This window comes from Chiloscyllium plagiosum, unplaced genomic scaffold, assembly GCF_037043375.1.
Source record: "Chiloscyllium plagiosum isolate Xiang-an unplaced genomic scaffold, Cpla_swu_hap1 HiC_scaffold_32, whole genome shotgun sequence".
NCBI lineage: Eukaryota > Metazoa > Chordata > Chondrichthyes > Orectolobiformes > Hemiscylliidae > Chiloscyllium > Chiloscyllium plagiosum.
The window spans coordinates 9,939,504-9,961,043 of NW_028270170.1; the positions used below are offsets into that span (position 1 = coordinate 9,939,504).

At 44.7% G+C, this 21,540-nt stretch overlaps 1 protein-coding gene across 7 annotated transcripts in view; it reads right to left on the reverse strand.

The window, feature by feature from the left end:
• cacnb1 (calcium voltage-gated channel auxiliary subunit beta 1) overlaps positions 1 to 21,540 on the reverse strand; it is a 278,199-nt gene that overhangs the window by 80,621 nt on the left and 176,038 nt on the right. The gene's annotated exons all lie outside the window — the stretch shown is intronic.

Here is a 21,540-nt window from a genome sequence, read left to right on the forward strand (position 1 = left end):
GAGAGAGAGAGAGAGAAAGAGAGAAAGAGAGAGAGAGAGAGATTCAGCCTGGAACACCTTCTTCCATGCAGCTGTTTCTTGGAACAGCAGCCTGCTAAAACCAAACCAAACAGGGCTAAGCTGGGCTGGGAGAACTGGTCACTCCCCTTTCATTGCACAATTGTTTTTAAACTTGAAAGCCTTTTGGCTGAGGGAGTGTCTGTTAGTTTTAATCAAAACGGCCCTAAAACCCTTCAAACCTAGACCTTTCGGAATTTCTACTTGTACAACTTCTCTAGAAAAAAAAACGCCAAGGACAACATAACCATGTTAAAGGAGCAGCATGGTCACATCTCTCAGCAGAGAGAGATGTCTGGTGGTGGTTTAACCTGAGGGTCACCACAATCAGGGGAGGGCAGAAGTTGAGAGAGGGAATCCTTCATGATCACCTCAGTTGGTACAGGAATTGGATCTATGTTGTTGGCTTCACTCTTTAGCTCAGCCATCCTTACCTCATGCCATACACTGGACAGATAGCAATAAGAATCATAAAATTATCCAGAAGAGAATGAATGGTTGAATTGGTCCCACAACCGGGCTCATTGTCAAAGTCTGTAATATATCTCCCCTTTTCTATATCGATTCATTTCTTAAGGCGAGGTATGTTTGCCTTGCATGGGGTGGGGACATTGCTGACAAGGCCTGCGTTTCTAATTACAGGGGGCCAATTAAGAGTCAAACACATCGCTGGAGTCACGTGTAGGCCAGACCAGGTCATACAGATGTACAGCACAGAAACAGACCCTTTGGTCCAACTCGTCTACGCTGACCAGATATCTCAACCTAATCTAGCTCCATTTGCCAGCACTTGACCCATATCCCTCCAAACCCTTCCTATTCATATACCCATCCAGATGCCTTTTAAGTGTTGCAATTGTACCAGCCTCCACCACATCCTCTGGCAGCTCATTCCATACACGTACCACTGTCTGCGTGAAAAAGTTGCCCCTTAGGTCTGTTTTTATCTTTCCCCTCTCACCCTAAACCTATGCCCTCTAGTTCTGGACTCCCCCACCCCAGGGAAAAGACTTTGTCTATTTATCCTATCCATGTCCCTCATAATTTTGTAAACCTCTATAAGGTCACCCCTCAGCCTCCGATACTCAAGAAAAAACAGTCCCAGCATGTTCAACCTCTCTCTATAACTCAAATCCTCCAACACTGGCAACATCCTTGTTTTCTGAACCCTTTCAAGTTTCACAACATCCTTCCGATAAGAAGGAGACCAGAACTGCACGCAATATTCCAAAAGTAGCCGCAACATGACCTCCCAACTCCTGTACTCCATACTCTGACAAATAAAGGAAAGCACACCAAATGCCTTCTTCACTATCCTATCTGCGACTCCACTTACAAGGAGCTATGAACCTGCACTCCAAGGTCTCTTTGTTCAGCAACACTTCCGAGGACTTTACTATTAAGCATATAAGTCCTGCCCTGATTTGCTTTCCCACAATGCAATACCTCACATTTATCTAAATTATCCATCTGTCACTCCTCAGCCCAATGGCCCATCTGATCAAGATCCCATTGTATTCTGAGGTAACCTTCCACTACACCTCCAATTTTGGTGTCATCCGCAAACTGATTAACTGTACCTCCTATGTTCATATCCAAATCATTGATAAAAATGACGAAAAGTAGTGGACCCCAGCACTGATCCTTGTGACACTCCACTGGTCACAGGCCTCCAGTCTGAAAAACAACCATCCACCACCACCCTCTATCGTCTACCTTTGAGCCAGTTCTGTATCCAAATGACTAGTTCTCCCTGTATTCTGTGAGATCTAACTTTGCCAACCCGTCTCCCATGGGGAACCTTGTCGAATGCCTTACTCAAGTCCGTATAGATCATGTCCACTGCTCTGCCCTCATTAATCCTCTTTGTTACTTCTTCAAGAAACTCAATCAAGTTCGTAAGACATGATTTCCCACACTCAAAGCCATGTTGACCATCTCTAATCAGCCCTTGCCTTTCCAAATACGTGTAAATCCTGTCCCTCAAGATTCTCTCCAACAACTTGCCCATCACTGACATCAAGCTCACCACCTTTCTTAAATAGGGGTACCACATTAGCCAACTGGTCTTCCTGCACCTCACCTGTGATTATCGATGATACCAATATCTCAGCAAAAGACCCAGCAATCACAGAGTTCAAGGGTACACTTGATCAGGTCCTGGGGATTCATCCACCTTTATGCATTCCAAGACATCCAGCATTTCCTCCTTTGTAATATGGATATTTTTCAAGATGTCACCATCTATTTCCCCACATTCTATATCTTCCATGTCATTTTCCACAGTAAACACTGATGCAAATTGCTCGTTTAGTATCTCCCCCAACTCCTGCGGCTCCACACAAAGGCCGCCTTGCTGATCTTTGAGGGGCCCTATTCTCTCCCTAGTTACCCTTTTGTCCTTAATGTATTTGTAAAAACCCTTTGGATTCTCCTTAATTCTATTTGCCAAAGCTATCTCATGTCCCCTTTTTGCCCTCCTGATTTCCCTCCTACTGCTTTTATTCTCTAAGGATTTACTCAATCTCTGCTGTCTATACCTGACATATGCTTCCTTCTTTTTCTTAACCAAACCCTCAATGTCTTTAGTCATCCAGCATTCCCTATACCTACCAGCCTTCCCTTTCACCCTGACAGGAATATGCATATGGTCTCTCATTATCTCATTTCTGAAGGCCTTCCCATTTTCCCGCTGTCCCTTCACCTGTGAACATCTGCCCCCAAACAGCTTTTGAAAGTTTTTGCCTAATACCGTCAAAATTGGCCTTCCTCCAATTTAGAACTTCAACTTTTAGATCTGGTCTATCCTTTTTCATCACTAATTTAAAACAAATAAAATTATGGTCTCTGGCCCCAAAGTGCTCCCCCACTGACATCTCAGTCAACTGCCCTGCCTTATTTTAAGTTTTGTACCTTCTCTAGTAGGTACATCCACATACTGAATCAGAAAATTTTCTTGTACACACTTAACAAATTCCTCTCCATCTAAACCCTTGACATTATGGCAGTCTCAGTGTATGTTTGGAAAGTTAAAATCCCCGACCATAACCACCCTATCGTTCTTACAGATAACTGAGATCTCCTTACAAATTTGTTTCTCAATTTCCCTCTGACTATTGGGGGGTCTATAATACAATCCTTATAAGGTGATCATCCCTTTCCGCTTTCTCAGTTCCACCCAAATAACTTCCCTGGATGTATTTCCAGGAATATCCTCCCTCAGCACAGCTGTAATGCTATCCCTTATCAAAAATGCCACTCCCCCTCCTCTCTTGCCTCCCTTTCTATCCTTCCTGTAGCATTTGTATCCTGGAACATTAAGCGGCCAGTCCTGCCCATCCCTGAGCCATGTTTCTGTAGTTGCTATGATATCCCAGTCCCATGTTCCAAACCATGCCCTGAATTCATCTGCCTTCCCTGTTAGGCCTCTTGCATTGAAACAAATGCAGTTTAATTTATCAGTCCTAACTTGTTCTCTCCCTGCCCTGACTGTTTGACTCACTTCTGTTCTCAACTGTACCAGTCTCAGATTGATCTCTTTCCTCACTATCTCCCTGGGTCCCACCCCCCCACCTTACTAGTTTATGAGCAGTTCTAGCAAATTTCCCTGCCAGTATATTATTCTCCCTTCAGAATCTCATCCTTTTCCCTTCCTATGCTGCTGGTTCCAATGTGGACAATGACCTCCGCTGGGCCCTCTCCCCCTTGAGAACATTCTGCACCCTCTCTGAGACATCCTTGATCCTGGCACCAGGGTAAGAATGGAAAATTACCTTCTCTATAGAACATTAGTAAACCAGATGGATTTTTACAACAATGATAATTCCAAGGTCACCATCACTGAGACGATCTTTCATTGCAGATTTATTAAACAAATCAAAACAGTACCAGCTGCTGTGGGAGGATTTGAAATCGCGCTCTCACAGCATTTGACTGTACCTCTGGGTTCCCAGGCAGTGACGTTAGCACTAATGAAATGAAATTACTGAACTGGCTTACGGCTGTCCTTTTCCAATGAAGAATACAGAAAAGGAGTGGTTAGGATTCAAACGCCTGTTAAAAGGGGATTTAGGGAGGGATCCTGACTCTGGGAGAATGAGCTGCCCACTCTAATGACACTGTATTGCCAGCTGCCAGGGCTAACAACTTGATACACAGCAGAATGTGGACAGGTTTGATTTAAATCAGCTCCAATCACAGTTCATTTCTCTGTAATTCTGCACTTGGGATTTTCATCAGAGGCGTGGACTCACAGGTTGCTGTCCTGCCACAAGGGATTCAATTTGTTTTTTTAGCTCTTGCTTCTGCTAGAGTTCTTGTCTTCAATGCTTCGCTTTTTTACGTTTGATACAACGAAAGGGGGGTGGAGGGGAGGGGGGGGGTTGGTGGGGGGGGATGCAATTCGAACTTCCTCTGCCTCAAGGAAACCCGACAGAACAGGAACAGGCAGATAGAGGCGTGCAGGTGGATAGGGAAGGGGTGACCACTGGACAGTCCCAGACAACCAGGCAGGAGTCATCAAGATGTGCAGCATGGAAACAGACCCTTCGGTCTGACTCATCCATGCTGACTAAATTAATCTAGTCCCACTTGCCAGCACTTGGTCCGTATTCCTCCAAACCGTTCCTATTCATGTTCCCATCCGGAAGTCTTTTAAATGCTGTAATTGTACCAGTTCGTCCCATACACACACCACCCTTTGCTTAAAAAGGTTGCCCCTTAGGTACCTTTTAAATCTTTCTCCTCTCATCCTAAACCTATTGCCCTCTAGTTCTGGACTCCCTAACTCAGGGAAAAGACCTTGTCTATTTACTCTATCCATGCCCCTCATGATTTTGTTTAAAAACATTGCTGGAAAAGTTCAGCTGGTCTGGCAGCATCTGTGCAGAGAAATCAGAGTTAACATTTCAGATCCGATGTCCCTTCCACAGGAACGTTAACTCTGATTTCTCTGCACAGATGCTGCCAGACCTGCTGAGTGCTCCCAGCAATTTCTGACTGAAGGCATCCGCAGCTCTTTTGGTTTCTGTTCAGAAATCCTTCGAGACATTTTCCATTCTGGATCCAGGTGAAGAATGCAGCAGTGGCATTAGGGGTGATGCAGCTAGTGTGAGGGGCTGGGCCGACCAGCAATAATGGTAGGGGAGATCTTAAGGAGGGGAACGGAGAAGAGACTGCACGGCCGCAGATGTGACTCCAAGATGACGTGCTGTTTCCCTGGTGCTGGGTATCACACGTTCTGGATTCTCTTCTGGGACAGGGTGAACAGCAGCTTGTGTGTGGGGTCCCATTGGTACCAAAGATATAGTAGGAAAGGGAGGGGTGGTCAGAATTTAGGAGCTCGATAGAAAATTAGCAAGAAGATCCTAAATAGTAAAACAAAAATCTCCAGGTTACTCCCAATGTCACACTCGAGTGAGTACAGAAATATGAAGATAAGACAGATGAATACACGGCTGAAAAGACAGCACAGGAGGGAGGATTTTAGATTCCTTGGGTACTGAGCTAGCTCTGGGGTAGACGGCATATGTACAAGTTGGATAGTTTATGGTGGCTCAGTGGTTAGCACTGCTGCCTCACAGCACCAGGGTCCCAGGTTCGATTCCAGCCTCGGGTGACTGTCTGTGTGGAGTTTGCACATTCTCCCCGTGTCTGCATGGGTTTCCTCCCACAGCCCAAAGATGTGCAGGTCGGGTGAATTGGCCATGCTAAATTGTCCACAGTGTTAGGTGCATTAGTCAGAGGGAAATGGGTCTGGGTGGGTTATTCTTCAGAGGGTCGGTGTGGACTGGTTGGGCTGAAGGGCCTGTTTCCACACTGTAAGCAATCTAATCAATCTAATCTTTACACTTGAACAGAGCTGGGATGGAGGTCTTTACTGGGGAGGGTCTAAACTGAAATTGGCATTGGTGCAGATACTAGGAGAGAACATCAGATAGGAATAGGAGGATTCACAAAACGCTGGGAGAGACTGGTCATACCAGAATAGTGAACGGTAAGTTAATAGGTGGAGTCAGAATAAAGGGAGGATTTAAAACTGGGGGTAGGGTGAAGATCTACAAATGGGCAGATTATACTCAGTAAGACTGGTGAGTTAGAATATTGAACAATACAGTATAATACAGGCCCTTTGGCCCTCAATGTTGCGCCGACCTGTGGAACCAATCTGAAGCCCATCCAACCGACACTATTCCATTATCATCCATATGTTTATCCAATGACCATTTAAATGCCCTTAGAGTTGTTGCAGGCAGTGAGTTTCACACCCTTACTACTCTCTGAGTAAAGAAATTATCTCTGTCATCTGTCCTATATCTATTACCCCTCAATTTAAAGCTATGTCCCCTCATGCTCACCATCACCATCCGAGGGAAAAGGCTCTCCCTGTCCACCCTGTCTAACCCTCTAATTATCTTATATGTCTCAATTAAGTCACCTCTCAACCTTCTTCTCTCTAACGAAAACAGCCTGAAGTCCCTCAGCCTTTCCTCATAAAACCTTCCCTCCATACCAGGCAACATTCTAGTAAATCTCCTTTAAACCCTTTATAAAGCTTCCAAAGCTTTCCAAAGTGACCAGAACTGTACACAATACACCAAGAACACCAGAGTTTTGTACAGCTGCAGCATGACCTCGTGGCTCTGAAGCTCAATCCCTCTACCAATAAAAGCTAACACACCGTATGCCTCCTTAACAACCCGAATACACCTGGGTGGCAACTTGCAGGAATCTTATAGTTACAGGCACAGATTGCCATGTGAAATTATGATGTTGTGGCTGGAACACAAGCCTGGTCCAAGGAACAGCAGGATGTGGTGTTAAATATTCCCGGGGAGTAGGTGCTCAGCAAAGATAGCAAAGGGAGGGAAAAAGGAAGGCTAGTGGCATTGGTTAAGGGAGGGCATTTTAGTGCAGGAGAAAGAGAATGTCAAAGGATAAAAAGACACAATCAATTCAGCTCCAGTTAAGGAGCAAAAAATAGATGCAATTACATTGCTCAGTGTGGTCTATCGACCACCAGTTGAGAGGAAGGATGTATCAGAACAAATCAGACAGGTACAGTTATGGAGAATCGTATTTCTCAAACTATAGACTGGGACGGTGGTAGTGTAAAAGGTAGAGAGGGGTAGAATTCTGGATTGTGTACAGGAGAATTTTCAACAGCAGTATGCACCCAGTTCAAAGATAAAGATGGCAATGCTGGACTGGTTACACTGGAATGAGGTGGGCCCAGAAAATCAGGGTCAGTGGGAGCAACATGTAAGGCATAAGGTTCAAGATAATATTGGAAATGAGAAACTGAAAATCCAGAGTAGGACTCAGCGTCCAGGATGGCAGCGGTAGAGTAGGCAACGACAGCCTGGGGCTCAGCCTTTCTGTCTGCTTGTCTTTCTAAATGTTTTGGTGAGATTTCTAAACTGGGTTTGTGAAGAGAATGGTGGCATGGTGACAGCTGGGGGACCAGAGCCGAGAGGGATGGTCAATGGGCAGCTGGCCGGAGCACAGAGGGACTGTCAATGGGCAGCTGGCCGGAGCACAGAGGGACGGTCAGTGGGCAGCTGGCCGGAGCACAGAGGGACGGTTAGTGGGCAGCTGGCCGGAGCACAGAGGGACGGTCAGTGGGCAGCTGGCCAGAGCACAGAGGGACGGTCAGTGGGCAGCTGGCTGGAGCACAGAGGGACGGTCAGTGGGCAGCTGGCCGGAGCACAGAGGGACGGTTAGTGGGTAGCTCGCCTGAGCACAGAGGGACGGTTAGTGGGCAACCGGCTGGAGCAGAGAGGGACGGTCAGTGGGTGAGCGCAGAGTGGGCCAGTGCAGAGTGGGCTGGTCAGTGTGGAGTAGCAGGTAAGGCTGGGGACCCCGAGGGGTTGGCTGGTGGATTGGGGCCTGGTGCGGTCAGTTAGTCTGTCACAGATCATGAGCCCAGCAGCACGGGGGTGGGGGGAGATGGCAAGACCACATATGGAAAGCCCGCTGTGTGGAGAGACTGCAGGCTGTCGAAGGACTGTAGTGTTTATCTTTTAACTTTATTTCTTTACCTTACTAATTTATACCACAAAGAACTGTAGCATAAAACTTTTAGCTTTTCTCTTTATGTCTGTTTTTGTACCTAATCTATTTTAGTCTCGGTATTCTGTTATAACTTGTGTTTCATCAATGTGAATTCCCCGTAATGCGGTTGACAAATTGGGGGTGCTGTTTCTAAAGCACGATCTTTTAAAGCGTGTATTTGTTATAAAGTGATTCCAACCCCATTGGTTTAAATGGTGCTGTTATTACAGGATTTTCTTATCACACGGGATAACACGAGAATGGAACTACCACCTTATAGCAGACTGACTGTATTCTGAGAACCAGCATCATTTAAAAACAAAATTAATACATACTTTTTGGAAACTTGCTGTGTACAAAATGGCTACTGCATTTCCTATGTTACAGTAGTAGGAAATGGGTAGTTCAAAGGGTAATTCTACAATCATTAAACCGTTTAGATATCCGAAGGCTCTGAAAAGTGCTATACAAGTGCCAGTTTTTTTCCTTCACAGCTGCCTCTGCACTGGTGGCAACTTTCCCCTGTCACCAATCACCACTTAAAGCCACCAGACTAAAAGGGTGCACTATTTACCAACAAAACCTTGAAGATCAAAGCTGTTGAACTGCAATTTTTATGAAATTATGGGCTGAGTCACAGAATTTAGATCCCACATTCTGGTAAAAATCCCAGGAAATGGCATTTGGGTATTCTTTCTGTATTTTTAAACTGGAACAAAAAGAGAATTTGTAAACAAAATGAGACTTTCGAAAAAATAAAACAAAAATTGAATCTTACCTTATATAGGCTGTGAAAAGTATTCCCTCAGACTAATAATCAGCTCTGACATCAGATACCCTAATGCAAGAGTACATCTAAAATTGCAGCCTAATGACTGCCTTGTTCAAGTATATCAAAATCTCTTTGAGAGCCTTTGTAAAGCACATTGATCTTATTGTGGCTTCCCCTACTGGGCACTGTTGCATGTGCAGTCTGAACCATGGATCCTCGAGATGTGCAAGGCTGCCCCCACTACTGTTCACCAGGAGATAGGTTTCTCTCACTGTCTGCTTTTAGGCTCAGTATCTGCCGGGTTCCCCTGGTCTGGTGTGACAAAGGAAAACCACTCCATCATCTAAAAAGGAGGCTCTTGTCTTCAACAGGATAATGATTCCATGACTCTGTGGTTTACTGCATGATCACTACTAGCTACAATTTAAACCGATATGGTATGATGTGGAGGTGCCAGTGTTGGACTGGGGTGGACAAAGTTAAAAATCACACAACACCAGGTTATAGTCCAACAGGTTTAATTGGAAGCACGAGCTTTCGGAGCGCAGCTCCTTCATCAGGTGGCTAGTGTGTTGGACTATAACCTGATCTTGTGTGATTTTTAACTGAGATGATAGACGATAGAGTCAGAGTTAGAGAGGAGGATGTGGATGGGAGATCTTATACAGATCTGTAGGATCTAAGACATAACAACTCGGAGCAGGAGGAGGCAATTTGACCCCTTGAGCCTGCTCTGCCATTCAATAAGATCATGGCTGATCTTTTTGTGGATTCAGCTCCACTTACCCGCCCACTCACCATAATCCTTCATTCCTTTACTGTTCAAAAATCGACCTAGCATTGCCGTAAAAACATCCAACAAGGTAGGCTCAACTGCTTCGCTGGGCAGGGAATTCCACAGATTCACAACCCTCTGGTTCTAGTTCTAGTTTCACCCACCAGTGGAAACAACCTCCCTGTTTCTCCTGTATCTAATCCCTTCAGAGTTTGACATATTTCGAAAGAGATCCCCCCTCTTTCTTCCAAATTCCAAAGAGTAGAGCCCCATATCAACAATAGTGCTTCAGGCACTCAATATTAACCCTTTCAAACATGCCATGAAAGCCAACACAAAACTCCATTCCTTTCTGTTCCCTATGAGACATTCTGTTGATATCTTCAGAAAATCCACACTGATGAGCTCTTTATCTAGATAGCTACGGTCTCCAAACACATTCATTAATGGTGGCCTTCAATAAATTCACTTAAGATGTTCTTTATTGATCCATGCATCATTAATTCCCCTAAATTGTACACTCGCAGTAAAACTAGGGAGGAGTTATGACAGCAACTTTATTCTAAGAGAATTCTTTTATGTTGCACATGCAAATCTTCAGACGTCAAGCATCTTTTCTCCCCAGCTTTCTAACGGATCAGATCATGAATTGGTTTCCTTCCTGCCCAGTTTCCAAATTTACCTCCATTACCTCCAAAATCATCAAATGGACCCATCAGTCTTTGGAGAGCATCAGCAACAAACCGAGTCCTGATTGAAGCTGAGCACATACACAGAATGGCTACCCTCAGCCAGACGGAGAAGCCTTCCCATGCTCGAGATATAAAAACAATTTTAACATTTACATTTATTTAACTAAGGGGCAACAGCAGGTGTGGAAGGCTGATCAGACAGCTCAGTCAAAAGGGCTGGCAGAGCCACAACAGGCTGAATGGTCAGCTACTTCACTGTATGATTCTTAACATATCTGCAGCATTTATGTTTATATGGCTGTCTTATTCATCTAATGACAGACCAGTCCCTCCTTGTAAATAGAACCAGCCAATAAAGCATAATTACAAACGCTGAAATCCCAGAAATTGTGATTTATTACAATCACCACAAACCCAGCAGCACCACTGAAATATAGAGCAGTGTCAAATTCTGTTCAACGGTGCTCCCATGGTACATTATAAATGCAATTCATTGTTGTGTGGCATATCGTGTTGATTCCATCAAGCATCCACAATGAGCAAAGCAATTGAAAAATTACTCAAACAGACTGTTTCAGTTCTCAGGGAAAAAAAAGTTCAAAGTCACTTCAGACAAATCGTTAAGATGGTGGGCGTTTGGAACGTGTTGCCAGCAGAGGTGGTAGAGGCAGGCACAGTAGATTCATTTAAGATGCGCCTGGACAGATGCAGGAGTAGGTGGGGAGCAGAGGGATACAAATGCTTAGGAATTGGGCGACAGGTTGAGATAGTACATTTGGATTGGCTCAGGCCTGGAGGGCCGAAGGGCCTATTCCTGGGCTGTAAATTTCTTTGTTCTTTGGTCTATTTCTGACTCCTCAGAGTTTCTTCCCTATTGTTCAACATTGAAACAAACCCACCACCAGTCAAATCAGAATTCTTCACTTCCTCACACAGCCTGTTAAATAAATGTATTGTCTATACACATCTCTGTAGCATAGGGGAGTAAGGATCCAGATGCATCCTCGAATCTCTGCTGGGGTTTACATGAATGAATTGAGAGGGTCACTGTTGGTGCTGTGTTACAGATGACTTGCGGAGTACAAGTTGCCTCAAGGTTACATACACGTTGTAGCCTGGAGAGATGGCGAGCAATAGTGGAGATTCCAACTTTCTTTTCATCACATGGTTAACCAGAAATCTCCCCTGCTCCTACTGCCAGAGTGTGTCGGAAGGTTGCTACTCAAGTTGCCAGGTGGCATTATGAATGCTTCAGTCTTGGGGAGGGATTTTAACCTTAAATATCTGGATCAGAGGCAGGAGTTCTACCCACACAATGTTCCCTGGTCATTGTTATTTTTCCTCAACTTGGATCAACTGTTCTAAGAAGCCAAAGACCAACTGATTGGTCGACTCTTCAGGGTCCATGCTCTCTCATAACCATTAACTCCCAGTTTCTTCATGACAACTGAGGAGCAACTGTGTATAATAAAACTCTCAACTGCGAAGGGAATTACTGTAATGTTTTTTCACCCATTATTGCTCGCTGAGGATTAGTCTTGAGTTCTTGCAAATTCTGGAATAATCCAGACGGGTTGGGATCACTGCCTGCGATTCAGTCACAGGGATTTGGAAACAAACTTGAGCAATGAAATGTAGAGCGAAAGTGGTTCTGGAAGTCAAAGTATACTAAATGAGAAGATGAAGATAATTTGAGGAAGGGTCACCGGACCCTAAGTGTTAACTCTGATTTCTCTCCACAGATACCGTCAGACCTACGAAGCTTTTCCAGCAATTTCTTTTATTGTTTTGTTGAAGATAATTTGGGGCAGGAAGTAAAATGGGGTGAATGTACAAAAATTAGAGTCTATAAGATTCCCCCACGTTCTTCAAAATTCCAATGAGTATAGTCCCATTCTACTCAGTCTCTCCTAATGAGCCAACCCCCTCAACCCTGGAATCGAACCTAGTGAGCCTCCTCTGCACGCCCTCCAGTGCCAGTACGTCCTTTCTCAAGTAAGGGGACAAACTCTGGGTGTGGCCTCACCAGCACCCTAAACAGCTGCAGCAGAAACTCCCTGTTTTTAAAGTGCACCTCTCTAGCAATGATGTGACTACTTACCTTCAGATCAAACCTTCACTTTACCGATCTTGTTTAGAACACCCCTCGTCCCAGTCTGTTCATCCTTTCTGAAATTGTGGAAGCCGGGGGTGCAGAATGGTGACTGTACGAGCTCAAAGCGAAGCTGTTATTCAATCCCTTCAGACGTCGACTGCAAACCACCTTGTTGAGGCAAGAGAGGTAAGATTTGGATCTCCGTCAGGATCTTTGTTTGGATATTTGACCGAATGTGACGACAAGATAAGACTGGGCCATAAATTTTTCTCAGGGATCCAAATTTATATCTTGCAAATAGATTTCAATCAGCTGCAGTGACGTTTATTACCTCTGCTGCTGAATTGCCAGTGAGTCACCAGCAGGTCTGTCAACAAGCAGCTGCTCCTCTCTACACGATTAATGTCCTTTGGGGATGTCATTGTCTCAGAGTCATTACACTGCAGGCAGATAACGTTCAGCTCATCGAGTCCACGCAGGTTTACTTCAGATCAACACACTCAGTCCCAATTCCCTCAGGGTCACAGAATAGAATCTCTCCAGTGTAGAAAAACAGGGCATTCAGCCCATCAAGACCACACCACCCCTCCAAGTGCATCCTGCCTAAACTCACCCCATCCCTATAACCCTACATTTCCCATAGCTCATCCACCTAACCTGCACAGCCATGGACACTACGGGCAATTTAGCACGGCCAATTCACCTGACCTACACATCTTTGGACCATGGGAGGAAACCCATGCAGACACAGGGAGGACGTGCAAACCACAAAGACAGTCGCCCGAGGGCGGAACTGAACCCAGATCTCTGGCGCTGTGAGGCAGCAGTGCTAACCACTGAGCCACTGTGCCATCCCCGAATGCCTCTGTGCCTCAGAAGCCCTGCAAGTTTATTTATCTCAGGAAGTCTCATCAATTTCCTTTTGGAATTATTGATCGTCTCCACTTCCACCAATGTCATGGGCAATGGGTTCCAGGTCATTATCATTCTCCGCACAAAAATAACCTGCCACACGTACTCCCAGTACTTTCTACCCAAGAGTTTACATCAATAACCCCCTCCTTGTTGTACAATCAGCTATGGGAAACAGCTTTTCATTATCATCCTTCTTTTAATTGAAAGCATTAAGATGATACTCATTGGTGGTTGTTTCATTCCATCTTAAACGGAAGATGTTGGGTCTGAGTGCAACAGGTCAAACTTGAACACAACTATCTCCTCAGGTTGAAGTCCTGAGCAGTACAGAGGGAGTGTTGCATTGCTGGCGGTACTCTCTTTAAACCAAAGCCCCACATACTCTCTCTCAGCTCGACCCAAAATATCACATGGCACCATCTCCATTGAGAATGGGGATGTTATCCCTGGTGTCCTTGGCAGCAGTTTATGCTCTTAAGCACAGAACTGTGAATGCGGAGAGATTGGAAACAAAAACAAAAATCACTGGAGAAAGTCAGCAGGTCAGGCAGCATCTGTTGGAAGAAAGCAGAGTTAACATTGAGCCTGGACCAAAGACTACCACCAGAGAAGATGTCCTGCTGCACTCTCCGAAAGGACTTCTGTTCTAACGTCTCTTCTCAGTCTCTATTGCTCCTTTAGTTTTCTCTCCCATACTGACGAATAGACACCGGACTCAAAATGTTAACTCTGCTTTCTTCCTACTGATACTACTGGACCTGCTGAGTTTCTCCAGTGATTTCTGTTTTTGTTCCTTAACAAAGGAAACCTGGTCGTTACCATGTCGTTGCTTGTGGTGGCTTCTTGTGAGTGCACGTGTTGCTTGTTTTATATTCTTAGGCAGTCTGAAACGGAGGAGGACATCCACCTTCGAGTTGTGGCTCCTGAAGTGACTGAAGAGTCTCATGTTGGACCCACACACCCTACCCCGGGTAGTTTGGGAAGGGATGGGTGGGGAGGGGGAGAGGGGGGGATGCTTGACTTTTTTGTGGGTGATGCTCGCTACAGTTGGCTCCTTTGTAATTGCTCTTCTGCAGTTTGGCCTTGGACGAGAGATTTCCATCAGTGGGTGTGAATGGTGCAGTTTCTCAGGCAGGTTTCAGGATACCATTGTATTTCCTCTGACCTCCTGCGAACTGCTCACTGTGATGTGACAAAGCTCGGAGCAGAGAAGCTTATTTTGGAAGCTGAGTGTGTTATGGACTGGGCGAGACGCCTCAAAACATTTTTAAAGCAGGTAGCTCAGACCGTAACTTTGTTATTTGTTTTAGCTAAGTTTATGGTGGATATTCCCAGAGTAAATTAGCTGGTTTGACTGCCAAGTTTTAAACAAACAAACTTTATTTACAAAATTATGGAATGAAACACAAGGAACATAAAACAGAATACCAGATAACTTATCCTGTCCAAATCCAACTTAGTGATGCTGTTCTGAAAATACTTGCAATAGTACACACACACACACACACACACACACACACACACACACACAAAACAGTGAAAATGAAACAAACTAGAGCTTACAGGCTTAAAGTTAGAGAGAGATGTCAGCAGCCTGTTTGACACATTCCCTACTGCATCTGAACAGACTAAAACGTCTGAACTAATCTACGCAGCTAGCTGGCCGCTCCCCTTTCATTATACCATTTTTGTTAAAGAAATGAAAGCTTTTGGCCTGAAGCATTATCTGTTAGGGGTAAACAAAGGACCCCAATAAAACTTTCAAACCCAGTCTAGTTGGAGCCTGACCACTTAGCCCCTCTCTGGAAAATAAACTCCGGGGCATAGTAATCCTGTAAAAGGAACCAGTATTATGACATGTGTCAAACCTTTTATACAGTCCAACCAACACAGCGACTCATTACTGGGGAGGTTGGCCCGACACAAGTCATGGATACTGGAACTGATGATATCTCTCTTGGGATTTGAGGTGCTTCCTGTACATTGTCCATATGCAACACACATAGAAAGTCAGAAACAAAAAGAGAAACTGCTGGAAAAGCTCAGGCCCGGCAGCATCCGTGAAGAGAAAGCAGAGTTAATGTTTTGAGATCCACGATTCTTCATCACAACTGATGAAGCAGATCTGATCAACTGTCACTGGAAGGGTACTTAATGCCCTGGTACGGCAACTGCTCTGCCCAGGACCGTAAGAAACTACAGAAGGTGGTGTGCACAGCCCAGGCCATCACAGAAGCCGACCTGCCATCCACGGACTCCATTTACACAGTTCGCCACCTTGGAAAGGCTGCCAACATCATCAAAGACCCCTCCCACCCCGGGAATGCTCTCCTACTACCTCTTCCATCAGGCAGACGATACAGAAACTTGAACACATGCACCAATATGTTCAAAAACAGCTTCTTCCCTGTCATTTGACTGATGAATAGACCTCTCTAACTTTACAAAACGTTGATCTTGCATCCCCTGTGTAGCCATAACCTTGTATGCCTTGCTGAGTCTAATAATCCTTTGATCTGTATGTCCTTGTTTGCTTTGGTCTGCTCAGAAAACAGAACTTTTCACTGTCCTTATGTATGTGCGATTACAATAAATCAAATCAAATAGTGTCTCTGCCTCTGGACCAGGAGTCTTATTTTCAAGTCCCACTTGTTGCTGAGGGAGGTCGTAATATCTCTGAACAGGTTGGTTATAAAACAGCTGCATGTTGGAAATGTGGTCTCAGATTGTGAGAAGTCAGCATTGATAAATAGTGCATGGAGCAGGTGAATTCCCCAAGGTATCCCATGAAGTGAAGCTTCTCAGTGGGCAAGTGAAACTGGGGAAAACTCCTTTTCAAAACAAGGTGGACCTCAGTTCACCCGGAACACAAAATTTTCAGATCTCAGTGTGTCGGCCCCACATCATGTAATTATTTACCCAACAAACCACAAAGGCAAGACCTCCTTTTATCTTTGTACAAAGCCCTTAACCCAGGAAAAAGTAGCTATGCAAAAGGAATTAGCATCTGTTTTGACTGTCTAATACCCACTAAGCTCAAAAAGACAAATAAAGGAAAGAAAGAGAAAAGTCTGAAAAGGTATATTTGTTGGTAATGTTCTGCTCGTACAATATTACAAGATTTGATATCATTCGCTATCCACTAATGTTACTTTAAGTGGCAATTACTCTGAGTAGAATTGATCTACGCACCAACTCCCATGCTGTCGTACTAAGATATATTAATTTAGTTTATACAAGCCATTTCTTTCCTTGTGCTCATCTCCTGAAATTGAAACCAGTTTGAAAAAAATGCCATAAAGAGTAAGACCCACTCCATGCTTTATGGTTCAATCACTAATTGAAGTTTACGCACAGAAGTAATACATTTTGTTACATGGTTACTGCTATTGATCATTTGTATTTGCAGTAAACGACGCTCCTAAAAGCTTTATGGCCAGTTACTGTCCAATTGCTTTTCATAGCAAGTGAAGCAGAAGGACTGCACAAAGATTGACTGCACAGTAATATATCCAGCCTCAAGGTTCTGTGTCACAGTGGATAGCCTCCCTGCTGCCCCCGAGCTAGAAATTCGAGCTTCAACTCCCAGTCCAAGCGGGATGCTTATGGAAGGGGCGTTTTCTCTGACTGACTGCTTGAGTTGAAATTTCTCAGGGATTTCGAGGCTGCAATTGCTCACTGCTCTGTGCAGCGCTTAGCTGATGATCTAATGTCATAAACTCACACCCCATCATGACATCTGGAGAGTTTGTGCCGAACTAAGTGAAATCTGGATGATGTGAAAAATCATTGGACAAGTGTTCCAATGCAGAAGCAGGCCATTTGACCCATCATTCCTGGACTGACACAAGCAACCATGATAATCTGGTGCCCAATTTCTTGCTTTTCCACACCCCTTCCCATAACCTCGGACCCTATTTAATCCAATTAATCATCCAACACTCTCTGGAATGCCTCAGTTGAACCTGCCTGGACTACATTTCCAGGTAGCGCATTCCGTACCCGAACTACTCAGTAAGGGAAATCAAACCCTTTCCCACCTCACCCTTGTTTCTTTTATATATTACTTCTAATTAATGTCCCTCTCGTTCCTGTTCTTTTATCAGGAGTGGGAACTTCTGATCTATCCAGCCCACTCAGGATTTTGAAATCTATCGAATCTCCTCTCAGCCATCTTCTCTCCAATAACAGTCCCAACTCCTTTTAACTATTCTCATAAGTGGAGATTTTCCACCCCTGGAATCATTCTGGTAATTTACTTTTGCGCTCTCTTTAATGCATTCATATCTTTCAAACAACGTGGCACCCCACTACCAGAGGGATGAAAAAACACATTCTGATTCACTCATGTCTTTTGGGGAAGGAAATCTGCCCACCTTACATGGTCAGCTCTACAAGTGAATATGCGGTTGACTCCCCACTGCTGTCTAGGCAAGTCTCTCAGTTGCATTTAAGGCTGTGACTCACCACCTTCAAGGTCAATTTAGGGTCTGACAATAAATACTGGGCAAGCCCATGTCCTGTATTTGAAAGAAACACTTATTTCTGTCACAGAGATTTATCAATCAAGCCATTGCATGGGATGACTCAGTTTAATGTTGCTATTTCTCCCTTTGTCTGCCTCTATTTATGTCCAGGGAGTTGGGGATGGGAGAATAAAGAGACAGCTGGAGAGCTTTAAAATGGTTCAAAGGCAGTCTGGTAGTTAACTGGCTGTTGATTAGTCTTCTACCCAATGGGTCAGAGGGTTAAATACCAGAACAGCCTGTCACCCACCATCACATTAAGGTTCTTCCTTTATCCAGCCTGGTGTGAGGCTAAACTGCAGTCATGCAACATACTTTGAATAAGTCACTAAATTTGGCAGCCAATGACTGAGCAGCGGCCATGAAGAACATTTCTCTCCAGGGCAACTCTGGACGGGCATATTCCAGGCCACGCTCTGTCCCATCAGGTCAAACAGCTTTCCCTTTATCTTGCTACATTTTAAGACCAATAAGCTAAACTGTTCACTGGGAGGAAAATCTCTCTCCCAGTGCTCACAGAAGTTTGTAAATATTCACAGGACGTAGGAGTCACTGCCTGGGCCAACATTTATTGCCTGTCCTTAGATGCCCTTGAGATGGTGGTGGTGAGCTGCCTTCTTGAACCACTGCAGATTACGTACTGTAGGCAGACCCATGATGCTGTTAGGGAGGGGGATACAGAATTTTGACCCAGCAACACTTCAGGTCCAGTGATACATTTCGAAGTTGGGATGGTGAGCGTACATCTTCATAGACTTTTCATAGAATCCCTACAGTGTGGAAACAGGCCGTTTGGCCCAACACCGACCCTCCGAAGGGTAACCCACCCAGACCCATTCCCCTAATCTACACATCCTAGAACACTATGGGCAATTTAGCACGGTCAATTCACCTAACCTGCACATCTTTGGACTGTGGGAGGAAACCCACCCAGACACTGAGAGAATGTGCAAACTCCACACAGACAGTCGCCCGAGGCTGGAATCGAACCCGGGTCCCTGTCACTGTGAAGCACCAGTGCTAACCAATGAGCCACCGCTGAGTGCCCATCAGACATAACTTTAAAAGATAAATTTATCCACATATCCCTTTATCCTTGTGTCAGCCCACTTCCCCCAGCTTACCCTGTGTATATGGAACTTTATCTTTCATCGTTTGAACACCTGGAGTGAAGTGGCCAGTTTTAAAAATAAAGAGGATATATTTTTAAAACTTAGATGGGGGATCATTTTTTTTCCAAGAGTATTAGTGTCTTTCAAGGCAGTAGATGCAAACAGAATCTTTAAATATTTAAAGGCAGAAATAGATTCTTGATTAACAAGGGGATGAAAGATTAAAAATCAGGGATATGCAGGAATGTAGAGATGAGGTTAAAAATCAGATCAGCCATGACTTTATTGAATGGCAGCGGAGACCTGTTTGTATCTGAGAATTCTCAATCTGTCATTTTTGTATTTAAGTAGTTAAAAATCTCACAACACCAGGTTATAGTCCAACAAGCTTATTTGGAAGCACTAGCTTTCGGAGCGCTGCTCCTTTGTCAGGTAGCTGGGGAGCAGGATTAAAAGACACAGAATTTATAGCAAAACATCATAGTGTCAGGCATGCAGCTGATACGATATACTGAACAAACCTAGATTGCCATTACATCTTTCAACCTTTTAAAACAGTTGCAAGTTTCCATTCATTATTATGTAAAACATGAACCAAAACCTGCAACCCATTCTAAAAAGATGAAAGACTTAACAGCAATCTAGGTTTGTTCAATATCTGTTTCAGTTGCATAACACTGTAATCTTTTGCTTTAAATTCTGGGTCCTGTGATACTGTCCCACTAGCTACCTCATGAAGGAGCAGTGCTTTGAAAGCTAGTACTGCCAAATAAACCTGTTGGACTATAACCTAGTGTTGTGTGATTTTTAATTTTGTTCACCCCAGTCTAACAACAGCATCTCTACACCCTGTATTTATAATCCATTTTTGCGATCTCAGAACATAATGGGTGGCACAGTGGTTAGCACTGCTGCCTCACAGCACCAGGATCCCAGGTTTGATTCCAGCCTTGGGCGACTGTGTGCGTGTGTGTGTGTGTGTGTGTGTGTGGAGTTTGCACGTTCTCCCCGTGTATACGTTGGTTTCCTCTGGATGCTCCGGTTTCCTCCCACAGTTCAAAGATGTGCAGGTCAGGTGGATTGGCTTTGCTAAATTGCCCGTAGTGTTAGGTGCATTAGTCAGAGGGAAATGGGTCTGGGTGGGTTACTCTTCAGAGGGTTGGTGTGGACTGGTTGGGCTGAAGGGCCTGTTTCTACACTGTCAGGAATCTATCAGAACATCCCAAAGAGCATTATAGTCAATAAGTGCTTTTAGAGGTTGCCACTGCAGTAATGTCAGAAATACAACTGTCAAATTGTGCAGAGTAAGATCCCACAAACAGCAATGGCCACATCTAGTGTTTTTCAGTAATGCTGGTTGAGGGACAAATATTAGCCAAGACACTAGGGAGAACTCACTCCCTTGCTCTTTGAGATTGCGAAGATACCATGGTACTTTCATTGGAGAGACAATGGGGTCAGAGAGTTAGTTACTATGCAAAGTAGGAATGGCATTAAAAAGAACATCACCCATCTATATTGCACCTTTAACATGGTAAATCATTCCAGCATTCTTTGCAGGACAAAAGTTTGACACAAAAAGACATAGTTCCAGTGAGATGGTGGTGTAGTAGGTCTTTTGAGTCCAGGTCTCATCTGCTGAGTCCACTTTTTTTTGTTCATTTTCTTACCACAGCGGCAACAATGGCATGAGAACCCAGCGCAGACACGTGGCTGCATCTGGCCCCAGCGTAGATTCATGGAAGCAGTGGCAGAGATGAGTTTGGGCCCTGGGCCAGACTCGGTAGCATCAGAAGTGGCTTCTTCAGTGAGCTGGGCCTGAAATGGAGTCATGGCAGCCACAGGGTTGAGTTTGAGCTGGTGTGGGTATCAGTGGCATTTGCACTGGCAAGGTCCAGTGAGGACTCTGTAGCATGGGCATTGGTGGAGGCAAGATGGCACCAAACGGTGGTGACTTCTGATTCAGTGGCACAGGGAAGGGACATGCACCTGGCCACCAGAGCCATAGCCCATGGCAGAGTACTCAACAAGGACTGTAAAGTTGAACACTTTATTTTTTGGCCTTTTTAATCTATGTTTTGTTTCTTCCCGCCTAGTGTTTAAGATGGTGCTGGAGAGTGGTGACACCATACAAACGCTTTTGACTGTGTGTTGTAACAAAATACATGTGACAATAAATCAAATATTGTTATTCTGTGGTTAGCTCTGCTGCCTCTCAGTACCAGGGACCGGGGTTCCAATCCACCCACGTGCAAGTGTGGAGTTTACACATCCTCCCAATGTCTGCATGGGTTGCCTTCAGATGCTCCAGTTTCCACCCCACTGACCCAAGATGTGTGGCTTAGGGTGTATTGGCCATGCTAAATTGCCCCACGTGTTCAGGGATGGATGGGTTGGTTAGCTATGGGAAATGCAGGGTTACAGGGATAGGTTAGGGTGGGATGCTCTTCAGAGGGGTGGTGGGGACTCAATGGGCCAAATGGCCTGATTCCACGCTGTAGGGATCGATTGCGACACCTGGCAATCAAAAGCTTGGCCAAAAAA